The sequence below is a fragment of the Equus asinus genome, chromosome 12 (assembly GCF_041296235.1).
Source record: "Equus asinus isolate D_3611 breed Donkey chromosome 12, EquAss-T2T_v2, whole genome shotgun sequence".
Lineage (NCBI taxonomy): Eukaryota > Metazoa > Chordata > Mammalia > Perissodactyla > Equidae > Equus > Equus asinus.
This window is the reverse complement of record NC_091801.1, coordinates 26,013,138-26,027,302: the sequence shown is the minus strand read 5'-3', so window position 1 is coordinate 26,027,302 and position 14,165 is coordinate 26,013,138. Positions and strand designations below refer to the sequence as shown.

The following is a 14,165-nucleotide window of genomic DNA, read 5'->3' as shown; positions in this document are numbered from 1 at the left end:
TGAAGAAGTAATTTAGGCGATAAAGAAGTTAGGACTCATTGGTTATGGTCTTGATTTTCAGAGCACAGATCATATGGGAATCTTTTATGGCTTTATAAGTATTTTGGAAAGAAACCTAACTCAAAATAGAATAAGCTAGAAAGACAATTCATTGTTGCATTTCTTCAGAAGTCCAGGGGTTTCAAGTGGTTTCAGAGATGGCTCTCTGGAGGCACTCATTAATGTCACGGGGACTCTTTCTGTCTGAATTGCTCAGTTGGCTTTCTCCTGCTTTGGCTTTATTCTCTAGTAGGCTAACTCCAGCTGCTGCAGGCTTACATGGCATGGTCTCAGACAATGCCCTATCAGGTCCGAAAAAGGAACCCCCTTTCCGTGATTACATCATGTGTGTTCCCCACCCACCCCTTCTGTGCCCAGGAGATGACATACTCTAACTGGCAGGCCTGGGTCACACGCCCCTGCAATGGCAAGGGAGCAATTCCCCAAAGGAAGAGGTTGGGACAAAAGAAGCTACAATAAAAATTTAAGAAAAAAAAATTGCCTACTTTGGAGCAAGAGAAGTTGGTTCCATTTGCTATGGGAATGATGAAAAATAACTTCATTCTACTGTTACATGACTTTTGGAGTTAATGGAGACCACAACATAATCTGTGATCACATGGAATGCAGTAGTATGCCAAAGGAAAGTTCCACTTAAAACCCAGCATCATGTCACTTTCTTAAAATGGTTCTCTTGTAAATAACCAAAAATTTATTATGGAAGTCTCAGTTTTATTTATTTGATAATTTCGGAACTAGAATGAAACAACAGTCAGGAGAAATATTTAAAGATGTAATTATGCTGTGAATTTGTATCTCATTCAAATTCAATCATTTTGATGAAGATGGGCTTCATCTTTTAGAGTTCCCAGTAGCAAAAACTAAACCGGATGTGTTTAGTCTTCCTAAAACAACCAAATCTTCCAAAAACCAATCTAATTATTAAGCAAATAAACAAAAAGCATTACCAACTCATACATCATGAGATGAGTAAAGAAGCACCCCAAAAACGTTTACTTAATTTTGAAAAATGACCTGGCCCATGCTGTAGAGGCAGTACATTGTGCTTGAGGTTTTTTCTATATTCTTCACTCTTTGCTCTTTTGTTTTCAATCTTAAAAATGCCTTCAGAAATTAAGTCTACAAATAATAAGATGGCCCATCTGAGTATACGAAAGTTAGTCAGCAGAATATGCTGTCCGGCACCAAGATCACCGGGATGGGTTGACTATGAGGTGGGGTTATCACCTTCAAGAAAGAGGCTCTAGGTCTCCAGCGCTGCGTGATCTGGTCTCGGGTTTCCTAGCAGTTGCGATCCAGCGGATTCTTCGCCTGGGTGAGAATGGGGGTGGGGGTGCCGGAGGGCTTTCGGGGGTGGGGGGGGGAGTGGGTGGAGGGGTTTGGAGGTGCGAGTGAGGGGGAGGGGTTTGGAGGTGGGAGTGAGGGGAGGGGCTGGAGCTGGGGAGGGGGAAGGGCTGCCTGCGGGGGCCGGACGGGGTGGGGGTGGGGTGAGGGGGTGGGGGCGGGGTGGGGAGGGGGTGGGGAGGGGGCGGGGCGGGCCGCTCTGGGGGCGTGCGCGCTGCATAGGGACACGCGCTCTGGGCCACAGCAACTCGCCCCAAGTTCCCTCCCTCGCTCTCCGGCGAAGCCTGCCTGAGCCCTCCCACTCGGTGCAGAGCGAAGGAACCTTCGCGGCCGCCGCCAGCCCGGGCTCTCCGTGGCCTCGCTTCCCGGGCCCCCTTGGCCAGCGCCGTCCGCTCTCAGCCCGCGGCCCCGCGGTGGCGGCGGCGAGGACTCGGCGGCCCCTGCGGCCCGCGCTCGGCCCTCCGGCGGCCCCGACCCTCCTTGCCCGCCGTCCCCGGGAACCCGGCGCCCGGCTCGGGCCGCACCGCACCGCACGCCAAGGAGCGCGGCCGAGGTAAGGCTGGGCCGGGGGCCGGGGCCGGGTCGGGGGCCGGGTCGGGGGCCCCGGCCGCGGACAATACCGAAGCCGCGCGGCCCGAACGAAGCCGGGGCCGCCCCTGCAGCCTGCCCGGCCGGCCTGGGGCTCCGTCGAGCCCGGCCCGCGGCCGCCCTGGCCCGGACGGCCCCGGTGGCGGCTCGCTGCGCCCCTGCGCTGCGCTGCGCGGCCCGGGCGCGGGCGGCCCGAGCGGGGTGGGCTGCCGGGCGCTCGCCGGGCTCCGAAGGCGCGCCTGCTTGGCGCTGCTGCAGGGTGGGTCGGCGGGGGACGGCGACTGCGCTCCCCCGCGTCTCCTTGCAGAGTCTCTAATCTCGGCTGCTAAACACTTCGGGTGTTAATACTTAATCAGTATCTCTTGCACGTTGGCTGGGAATTCTTGCGAGAAATGCACATTCAGAGGCTCTGAAAGTTTGTTTTTGGTTACCCCCTCCAGCTCCACCCATGGCCTCACTTATCTCTACTTTCTTTGAAAGCATACAGATTTGAAATATAATTAAATTATCCTTGGCTCACTCGTGCCCCCATCACCCAGCGGAGCTCATAACTTGGCAACAAAGCGCGTGCAGGCTGTGGGAAGCGGCTGATGCCTGCTGGCCAGCCTAGTGCCCTGTGACTGTTGGGAGAACAGTTGCTGCACAGCGTAAATAGCAGTGACAGTTCTCCCTCTGTGCAGGCTTGTGGGGAGGGAAGCAGAGATAACTTTGCTGGATGCTTAAATGACTCTGGAAAGTGGAACGAAAACACCTGGTGCCCCGCTTTTTAACCCTTTCAAGTTGTTATTCACATTTGCTGGGCCACAAAAACGAGCAGGCTTTCTTTCTTGCCTAAGATGCAGGCAAACTCTGGGTTTTTCCTCACGGCCATGTCCTGTGAAAAATCTGGCACACATCTGTGACAACATTGCGTGGCTGGCGTTGTAAGGACTACAAATGTTTGTTTTTGAGAAGGGGACTATGATAGGAGAATAAGCATTTTTGCAATATAAATAGTGTCACTTCCATTTTTTCATTTCCCTGTTGGCGTTGAAGTATTTACTTAGTATTGGCCCCCCAATTTATGCTTAGAGTCATTCCATGAAAAATACCTGTATTAACTTGTTGTGCTTATTTTGTGACATCACAACCTCTGGTGATTCAGATGAGTTACTTATTAAGCATAGTTATTTTAACATCAGAGCGAGTTAATGGTAAACCAGAATTCTTTCTCGGTAGCATCCCATTGATTTACCGTATGGCATTTAGCCTGTGGTATTACCATAGGTCGTATAACAGTAAAGTCACTGATTGGACAGGGAGGTGGCGATGCTTTGTCAACCTGGTAATCTGTAAAGCACTTAGAACAGTGTCCGGAACATAGTGCTCGGTAAGTGTCAGCTAGTTTTCCTTCTAATTTTTATCGTCAGTCTATGTGTTTTTTCTCTTTGGAAAATGGTGGTTTTGTTTTAATTCCAGATCTTTTAAATCATGGTCCATTTTAAGTCTATGGTATAATTTCAGATCAGAATGAAGCTTGGGTTGTTGTTTTGCTTATGACTGATGAGCTGTTCTGTATATTCTTATGTACCACATATAGTGGATTTGTAAGGGCAGGAAAGTCCTGAACTCAGCCCTATCCAGGTACATTTCATAATAATGACAGCTGATTATCCTTAAGGGCCTAATTGTCTAAGGAGAAGCCTAGACATTAGGGGGAACGTGGGCTCGGAAGCGCATCCCGAACCTTCTTGTTCTCTAGGTTTAGAGTAATACTTCCAGTTCCTAGCGCAGAAAGAACCATGTTGGCACAGCAGTTAGGTAACTCACACTGTGTCACAAGGTAATAACAGATAGATATCTGTACGTATATACATCAACCGGATCGTGTAATTCTTACTCGTGCTTTAAAATTTTTAGAGGATTTATAGCCTAATTAGCTAAGAGAAAAAAATTAAAATTAATTACTTGCCGTGTGTCAGTAACCAAAAGATTATGTTTGCTACCTAGTCATTTGAAAAGATGTCAGGAGTTTACTTTCATTTTGAGGTTTTTTAATCCCTGTTTTAACTTTGAAGTGACATCTTTTTCATTCCTCAACAGTTTACCTCGCTAAGCAAAGACATGGCGTTAACCCTTGGGGCCTTGCAGAGCCGAAGCTGCTGTAGGCACAGTGTGGCAGTAGATGGTGCTGTGGATAATGCTGGTGTACAAGGCACATGTGTGGTCAAGTAGAATGGGAGGGGTTCATTTCGCAGTCCCATTGCTTGCCCTCTCCCCAAATAGACACTCACCTCACAGACACTGTCTAACAGTCTTCTTAGGAATAAACTTTTTAAAACGTTTGTCCTTTATATTTTCAACTTTTTAAGACTAGTTACTTGGCCAGATTTTTTCTGTCTGAAAACCATAGTATTCCAGGTGTTAGGACAAACGTTGCCTGTAACGATATTATTTAGTCAACTGGACTCTTTCTTCTTATTTTCCCATAATAGAGTAAGATTGATTGTTCTGAGCCTAGAGGATCTCCAACTCACCTGGATTTTTTTCAATACTTAACTTTTAGGAGAGAGAAACAAATGATAAGAAACCTACCTGCATCCTGACTTTATTTAAGAAAACAGTTTCCTGGAGTGAATTCTCATTTATTCTGTTTTTTCCCATTTTTCTGACTCCCCGTATGATGCAGTGAGAATGGATATTCAGGATGAAGATTCTGAAGCTCTGCTTTAAAAGCCATGACTCATTCAAGAAAAATATACGCGTTCTATTTAGTAGAGCACCAAGTGGAGAGAGTGAATAAGGACACTTGGGATAAGGGTTTTCTGGACTGTAGTCAGTTATCTCTGTGGGCTGGCTCTGGGACTGGCCAGTCCTCGGCAGTTGACTGTGTTCTCTTTTCTCCTCTGATACAGGGGAGTTGCTGCTGTCTCCTGTCGGCAGGTGGGGTCAAGTGCCTTGGCTCAGTCACATGGCTAATAGCAGAGCGATTTTAACCCAGGGGTATGTGTCCCTCTGGAGCCCCTGGATCTTTCCATCACGCTATGTGGAATATCCTCTGTTTTGCCCATTCAGGATGCATTCACTGTATTCTTTTTGAGTTTGATACCAATAAATCTCTTCTTCATAACTCAGTGATGTGCTTTGAATTTCCTGGGTAACATTTGGTCATTAAAAAGTCCAAAACAGGAGAAGTTAAGCTGTTTTTAATTGTCAGAGGAAACCTAAGATGTCACAATACCTTGTTAAAGGTTGCTTATTTTAGGTGGGTTGAGGAGAAGGATGGCAGGTTTAAATTCTTTGAACTATGTAAAGACCGATGCAAATGGCTCAGATTATGAACTAATAATGTTGGATCTGTTTTTGGCTTTGTTGCTCAAGTGATCTAGAGAAAGTTCTGACTTCCTTATACCCCCAACGACTTTCTTTCCCTTGGGTTTAAGGGAGTTTATTCATTTTTATTGATTAAGAACATCTGAAGGGATTGTGATGCTTAATGAAACGTTGGACCAAATCCCCAATCTGAGTATTCATTTTTTAAAAATTAGCTAGAACCTAATTTAATTTTTTAAATGGTGAATTTTTTTTTTGTATTGAAAGAATTAAAGAAATACAAAAAAGTAGTATCTGAGGGGCTGGCCCGGTGGTATGGCGGTTCAGTTTGCAGGCTCTGCTTTGGTAGCCCAGGATCTGCCAGTTTGGATCCCAGGCACGGACCTACGCACTGCTTGTCAAGCCATGCTGTGGCAGACGTCCCCCATATAAAGGGGAGGAAGATGGGCACAGACGTTAACTCAGGGCCAGTCTTCCAAAAGTAGTATCTGAGAATTGTTCAAAGGAGAACACACATTATGCCCACGTGTTTATTAAAGAAGCTAAACGTAGCATTGACTCTGAACTTTGAAAGGATGAATGTGTGGGATGATTTGCCTTATGGGATGGTGGAAGTTGGAGGATAGTAGTAAGAAATTTAGTTTTTCATTGTTTGTGAATGTCATAATCCAACCAGTTAACTACAGATGATTAAAGATAGGACAAGGCTTCAACACTTTTGCAGAATACATTTTCCTCCTGTTTTTAGACCTGAGTTTGTTTCTGGGTGATCTTTTGTGATGCAAAATTAATGAACTTCATTAACTCGTGCATACTCCTATTCTCACACCTTAGGCTTCCTCCCACTGTGTGTGATTTTTACATTAACATTTTGCAGTTTGAGTATCTTAAGGAGAATCACCTAGGAACATAGCATTCAAAGACATAAGCCTTATTTTTCTTTTGTTTTAGGAAACTTCAGTAGATGAAGCAATTTGCTTCCTTTTTCCAGTATGTTTGGTGATAAAAATAGTGACCATGTGGATGATTAAACAATTTTAAACTGAGACTGGCGCTAAAGCTGCGATTTTGAAATTGTAAACACTTTAGAGAGAAGTTCAAAGGTGAACTCTAAGCAAAAGGAAACAATATGTCACTTGGCAGACAGGTTTCTAGAAGAATTATAGAATTCTGTGGTGTGTTTTAGGCATCAGAGCAAGATCAATGGTTTTTGAAATTGTCCAGTTCCAGATAAAGCTTTTAAAATACAATTCAGAAGCATATGGGAATTTCTGAGTGGTTATGTTGTAATGCAAAGCATTTTTTCCTAGTAGTCCCATTAGAAGTTTGTTTCGTCTTTTGGCTTTTTCAGAAGGAATCACAGATATGCTTCAAAATGATCATTCTTGCCAGCAATTTTTTTTTTGTTTCATTGACTAGAACTTAATGAAAAGGAAGTAATTATGGAAAAGAATGTAGTTTTGTAATTTCTTCTATTTTGATTATTATGTTAAATGGATATTTATAGAGAATTCATTGTGTGCCAGATACTGGGGATAAGCAGTGGCCAGGAAAGCCATGGTTGCTGCCTATTTGAGGCTTTACAGTGTAAAGTGGGGGGGAAATAAAATAAAATAAATAAATGAAAAGCTAACTTAAAGTAGTAATAAGTGAGGTCAAGAAGGAGGGTGGCATTCCTATCTGGCCTTGTGGTCTGGGAGGCCTCATGGAGGATGTTTGAGCTGAGACTTAAGTGAAAAGAAAAGGAGCAACCTCTGGAAGGTCTCTGGGTAGGGAGGATGGCTTGTGCAAAGGCCCTGTGGCAGGTGGAACCTGCCTTTGTGAGGAACAGGAGAGTAACCTGGTCAACAGCAGAGTAACCGGGTTAGCAGGGCCTTGTAGGCCATAGGGGGCATTTCTGTTTGTGCTGAATGTAGTAGGAGCTGCTGGAGGTGTGACGCAAAGAGGGCCAGGCTCTAATTTGCAGATTTGACAGCTCACTCTGCCTGCCTTGTGGAGCATGGATCATTGGAAAGAGTGGAAGTGGAGAGCCAGTTAGGATGCTGAGGTGGTGATCAGTGCCATTTGGGCTGGAAGGAAAGGAGAGGAGATGGAGGGAATCCTGTGTTTGTAGGATCTTGAATTTCTCCTAACCTAACACAGCGTTGATCTTAAGATGCGTCCTCGTTATATATCACTAAGAAACAAGACATGGATGCACATTGCCCATTGTCATATGCATCCTGATTTCAGGTATTAAAATGGGACAGGAGAAGTCTTAGAATTGGTGAAATACAATGTACTCTGGAGATCAAGCTGAGAGGTTTTGCCGTTTTGTATTTTCTCTCTATTTGTATCTGAACGATACAAATCCTGTTATTTGGAAGGACCTGGGGGTCATGTGTAGTGGAGTCACCAACCTCAGGATTGGAATCTGGTATAGAAAAGTGCATCTGGTGCAAGTAGTCTTTCTGATGCTTTAATATCATGTAGAAGAGGCATTTACAGATTTTATTGCTTCCACTTGCACTGCACACTGTTGGTGTCAGAGATCGAGGAAACTGGGACGGCCCAGATTTGCCAGGTTCAAGGGGAGGCACAGACCCTGTGTGCATGTTCAGAAGGGGGCATAGATCCATTGGGAGTTACAGTCTTTGTTTCTCTCTGTCACACACTGGGAGCTGGGCAGGATGAGGGCTCCCTCCCAGCTGTGGGGATTCCAGGCCAGACACTTAGTTGCGGGCCAGCAAAGAGGAAAGTCAGTTACCTAAGGACTGAGAGAGTACAGGTTTTCTAGTCGAGTCTCTCTGGGTGTGAAGATTGGCTCTGTGTGAGGTTGAGCAAGTTACTGAGGCTTCTGGAACCTCAGTTTCCTCATCTGTAAAGTGGGGATAACTGCCGTACCTACTTCTGGGATTGTTGTGAGGGTTAAGTAAGGTGACGCTTGCAAAGAGCCGAGCTCTCCATCGAGGTTAGTTGCCGTTAAGTGTTACTGTCTCAAGGATTTCATATGTCATTCTTTCTGTCTTATATATTCTCATCTTATGGGTCACAGGATGAAGGTCACTTTTTCAGAGACTCACCTAGACCACAGAAGCTAAGGTAGCCCCTTCTCCAGCCACTCTCTTTCCCGTTGTCCTATTGTAGTGTATTCATAGCCCTCGTTCCTAATTGAGATTGTATAGTTTGTTTACATGTTGAAAGTACATTTCTCCACATTAAAAGGGATGCTGTCATGTAAGCTGCTTTATCCACAGCACCTAGAACTGTACCAGGCCACATAGCAGGGCTTAAGACATATTTACTGAGTGGAGGGTGTGGGTGACACTGCTGATTTTTGAGGTGTTTGCCTATGGGACCTTGAAGGCACAGCAAAAAGGCCAGTTCTAAAACAGAGTTCTTCTCTTGGACTTGGTTTTTTATTTTTTTTTTTGCTGGGAAAGATTCGCCCTGAGCTAACATCTGTTGCCAGTCTTCCCCCTCTCTCTCTCTTTCTCCCTCCCCAAAGCCCCAGTACGTAGTTGTATATTCTAGTTGTAAGTCCTTCTATGTGAGCTGCCGCCACTGCGTGGCTACTGACAGACAAGTGGTGTGGTTCCTCAGCCGGGAACCGAACCTGGGCTGCTGAAGCAGAGTGCGCCAAACTTTAATCGCTAGGTGGTCAGGACTGGCTCTTGACTTTGTTTTTTTGCTCTGAGATGACTGGCTTTCCAGCTGCCGCGAATCTGCCTGCTGTCCCGTGGGCAGGGTCCGACCGGTCCTTGATAGAGTATTTTGGGGAAGCAGGGTGGGAGGAGAGGGAGAGTTTACATTTGGAAACTTGGGTTTCTTGGGGTAGCAGGACATGCTTGTCGTTTGCTTTGGCATTTCAGAGGGTGTCACTTGCTTTGGCTTCAAGCTGAATGTCACCTGAGGCCTACCTACTGTCTGAGATGCCAGCTTACAGGCACATGACTCCTTCTCTGAAACCCACAAGGGGGGAACCACTGTAAAAGTGACCGATGCCTGTCCAACTGCTCTGGCCACCTTGCTAGCTGGCGCTGAAGTTGGGGCCTAGCCTGCAGCCCGATAGACTGCTCCGTCAGCACTCTGGACTGTGGTGACTCCCTCTGTCTCTAAGTTACGTTGTGTTACTGATGATACCACATCTCATTATAATGACTTTTGTTAGTGCATTGATTTCGATGCTATTTGTATTTTTCAAAAGGAAATCATTACCCATTTTAGAAATAAGAATGTTTAAATATTCTCCAGGCTTTTATCTTTTACAGGGCTGCTTGTTGACCACGGTCTTTGGGTGGAGTTTAGTGAGTAAAGTGTACAGACTTATTTTCAAATCCTTGAGCAGACACTCCGCAATCATAGGTGTGTTGTACATATTTTTTTGCACGTGTGTGCAAACTGTTAGTTACCTTCCTTTTCCTGGCTACCATGGGGCCACCGTTTCCACTGGTGGTCACAGACAGACAGCTGGACACTGGAAACTCAGCAGTGTTGGGGATACCAATGAATCCTGACGGCATTTCTGTGTTTTGACTACATAGTTAGAACAAGGTGAATTGGGAGGTTCATTGTACACTTGACTGGAAGTTGAAGATCTTTAAAATCCTTTTAATCTATCTCTGGCCTGTGCTCATTCAGATGAGCTTTAATTGGAATGTTGTGATTTTTAAGAATCAGATGTTTTTCTTCCCAATAAATTTTGTTCTTGTTTAATGACCCTGAGAGAAGAAGAGGAATGATTGTGTTGGTTTCGAATACGACTGGTCATGGGCGCTCTGCCCAGTCTATAGGCTTTCTTCTGACCTACAGTATGACTCGGGTGTGTAACCATAAACCTTTTTACAAATTTTGGTCAAAGTGGCCACCGTCTTTGAGGAGATAGACTGGCTGTCTAGTGACTTAGTTCTTTAATTTAGTGAAGATTTTGTTTTTTGTAGTTCTTGTTAGCAAATGTGTATTTACAGCTCTTATGAGGGAGAGTATTACAGTCGTGTAAATCTGTATTTTGCAGGCGGTTGAAATATTCTTTCAGGTAGTGCTGGAGATTTGTGGTCTACTTGTACTGTTTGCAAATTGGTTTTAAGTGAATTTTCCGTAGAAGTAACGGAAGCCCCACACGAATCATGTGCTTAGTGTGTATGTGTGTGTACGTGTGTGTGAAGGCCCAGTGTTCAGTATGAGCTTTCCAGTGGCCACGTCGTCCCAGTTGGAAGTGGCTCTGCCCTCACCCCTGTGTGGTGTGTTCCAGTTCATGTGGCCTGGTTTGCTTATCTGATTTCTCCCACAGGTATTTTTCCTTTCAGAATTCACCAGCACAGGATTGAACTGCTTTGGCTGTTAATCCCCCATTGCTATTTCCACATGCCTTTTCCAGAGTAATTTCAGGGTGAAGCATTCAGCTGTTGAAAAGCTCTGTTTGTTCTTTGGACCTTTTTCAAAAGGCGTTTAGGTACGGTGAGTTAATGATAAAGAGACCGCATCGCATGGCCTTTTAAATCAGCATACCAAGACATTAACAAATATTTTTATACACTTTGTGTCTGAAATACTTAAATATCTTCATTTTAATTTGGATTTTTCATTTTACCAGAGAGTATTTATTATTCACATGTATCTTATATTAGTTGGAGTTCTTCAGACAAACAGAACCAATAGGATCTCAATCTCTGTCTCTCTGTCTCTGTCTCTATCTCTATCTCTATCATCTCAAGGAGACTTATTATAAGGAATTGGTTCCTGTGATTATGGAAGCTGAGAAGTCCCATAGTCTGTTGTCTGCAAGCTGGAAACCCCGAAGAGCCAATGGTGTAAGTTCCACTGTGAGGGCCGAAGACCATTGTCTCAGCTCAACCAGCCAGGCAGAGATCTGAATTCTCCCTTCTTCTACCTTTTTGTTGTATTCAGGCCCTCAACAGACTAGATGAGGCCCACCACATTGGAGAGGGCAGTCTGCTTCACTCTGTCTACCGATTCACATGTTAATCTCACCCACACACATCCTTACAGACACACCCTGAATAATGTTTAACCAAATATCTGGATACCCCATGGCCCAGGCAAGTTGATGCATGAAATTAACCACCACACACTTGTAGTATAATCAGAGTGTTTCAGGAATTAGGTAAGCTGTTTTGAAAACATTTTGTAAAAGTACTGTTTCCCAAGCCTGTTTAAGTGAACTGACTCCCAGAGTGTTAAGAGCAGGTGCCCTTCTCTAAGTCCTACTCCCCCATGAAGGCCTTCTCAGAAGTTCTGGCAGCGTTCCACCTTACCTTCCTCACCAGTACTTCCTTTACTGGTTCAATTGATTGCTGTATTTTATGATGTGTTCTTGGCTTTGTGGCATCTCTTTATTGAGACAGTGAGTTCATCAGGGACAGAGACAGTGTCTGTATTTCTCCATGAGTGTTGCCTATGCAAGAAAATGGTGGTGGTGTTGACATGCCTGTCCTCCCTGCTCTGTGCAGTCTTTGCATGGTGCACGCGCCTGGAGGCGATGTTCATGGCGATGAGCTTGATGGACTAAGTCTCCACGTGTGGTTTACCCCCAAGACAGTTTACGTTCAGGTTTAAAGTGATAGTAGTTACTTTGTATAAGTATGTCTGATTTACAATTTTCACTCTTATTTGGCCTTCACATTTCAGCCAGGTAGGGAGATGTTCTCGAAACTCCATTTATTGCCTAAAGTAGTAAATATAGGAAGAAATTGAGTGCTATATCATTTTTAGGAACAGATTAAATTAGATTAATTTAGATTATTTACACCTCTGATTTTTCCTCTATTAGCATGTGCAATCAACCATAGTAATAATGATAATGATATGATTATTGAGTCAGACCCTTATGTAGTGCTTCTCGTGTTCCTGGCACTGTTTTTGGCATTTTACTGATATTTATTGTATTTGCCTGATGGCTCCGTCATCTTCTAGTTGAAATAGTTGATGCATTTCTGCTCATACACGATTTTAGCTTTGTTTTTTGAGACATTCTGCTTTAAGAGGTGAAGAACTGATTCGTTGCATATAACTAAAACATTAATTTCTATAAGAGTTCACTTTTAGATTTGTTTGTTTAGAATGATCTGAGCTTCCTTAGGCTCCTTATGTGTTCCTGTTTGGGTCATGAGTTGGTTTGAGACTAGAATCAACCACAGGCAGCAGCTTGCTACAAGGCCTCGGGGACCGTGACACTGTTGGGTGGCCTCATGACTCGGCAGTGTGGCCTTGGTAGATTCCAGTAGACTGACTTGTGGGTCCTAATTAAATCCCAGGGGAGAGTTTTTTCTAGACACCTGACCTCCTAAGATGAAACTGGCTGGAGCCAAGGGTACGAGCTGAAACTTCTCACCTAGCAGTTTCACCATTAGGACACGGATGCCATGCTTAGTTGAACTGTTTTCCAAAACCACTGCTCAGATTTTGGTCAGCTGATACAGTGACTAGCAGTGTCCCTAGTCACTGACACCGCTTCCATTTCCCAGTCAATAAATATTTGAGTGCCTGCTCTTTGCCAGACACCATGCTGCTACCTGGTTGGGTGGAAGTCAAGTCTTCACTGGTCTTGAAGTTGTGGGTAGCTCTAAGCCCTATGGGCCTCCTCTCTTAGAACTTCATCTTCCTCTTTAGCCATGTCTTAGAACTCCAGTTAACCAAGTCACTGCCTGTTGTAGGAGAAATGAAGTGACCTCATTTGTACTCCTGTCCTCATCCATCCTCTGAAACATCCTGTTGCCCTTGATGAAATTGTCAGTGTGCCTTGTGAATGGGGTCACATGCATCACGGTGTTGTCTCCTTGATATGGGGGATGCAGCATCAATGAAGCAAAGATTCATCTTTTTATTATAGGAGAAAAATAAAACTTCATCAGTTTTTCTTTTTACCATCGCTTTTTCGGCCCCTCCATCCCCTCTTTGAACAAAAAGTAATGCAAAAGGAACATTATGTCAGAAGGTATTTTTTTCTTTTATTTTGATATGTCAAGTAGCAAAACTCCTATAAGAAGCTTCCTTCTGACTAAAATAGCAAACATAGTAGCAAGCAAGACAACTTTTGTCTGTTCTCATAGGTTTTTAATAGATTGGTGCTTTGTGGTCTAGTGAAGTGACGGTATAGGAATCCTGAAAAGCTTACATTTGGAGAGGAATGAATTGTTCCCCCTGCATCTGAGCTGAGACTGACATCAGGAGTGTGGCCTTTGAGCAGGAACGGCCTCCAGATTGATGGTGGAAGACAGGCCAGTATTCATCAGCCTGGGCTCCTGCCAGCTGATACTTAGCTTCTCACCATCACCTCCATACTGAAATTAGGACCCTGCTCCCCATTGACATCCCCTCTGGGCTTTCCCCTCTGTCTGACTCTGAAATGTCTCTCCTGCCTGGCCCCTCTCTGCATTCCTGGTGCACCTTCCACCTTAGTTCAGGCCTTGGTCATCTTTTCCTTTCCTCTGATAGCCCTGTCTCAACCTTCTTCCCTTTCCTGCCGCTACTGTACTGCCTCCAGAATTAGCTGAAATATCTGTCTGTCACATTGCTCAGCTGCTCCAAGCCCTGACCATGTACCCAGAACAAAGTCTTGTTAACATACTCTGCCACCTTCTTGGCCTCCGTGCCCTTCCAGCCCCTTCCCTGCCATTGCCCCTGCTGTTTCTTCTGCCTGAAGTGCCTGTTCACCTCGGCCCTGCTTTGTGCAATCCTGGTCATCCTATAATGCTTCCATCCTGCCTCCTCTCTAATTATTTTCCTTGACCTTATGTTGTCTGAGTAAAAAGAACAGAAGAAACAATCATATCTTTTATGATGCTAAAGTTACTTGAACGCAAAGGCATAAAAGTATATCTTCCTGCTCACTCCTGTAAGGCTGGACAGAGGGACATAAATCA

At 44.7% G+C, this 14,165-nt stretch overlaps 1 protein-coding gene across 8 annotated transcripts in view; it reads left to right on the top strand.

The window, feature by feature from the left end:
- Positions 1 to 1,568: 1,568 nt before the first annotated feature.
- The window catches only part of FAM110B (family with sequence similarity 110 member B), a 142,852-nt gene continuing 130,255 nt past the window's right edge, over positions 1,569 to 14,165 (top strand). For 5 of the 8 annotated variants that reach the window (XM_044780180.2, XM_070481225.1, XM_070481227.1 and 2 more), the window contains exon 1: positions 1,620 to 1,957. The gene's annotated coding sequence lies outside the window, so the exon portion shown is untranslated. Of the gene's footprint in view, positions 1,958 to 14,165 lie in introns of all 8 variants that reach the window. The other 3 variants (XM_044780179.2, XM_044780176.2, XM_044780175.2) reach the window with 2 other exon arrangements.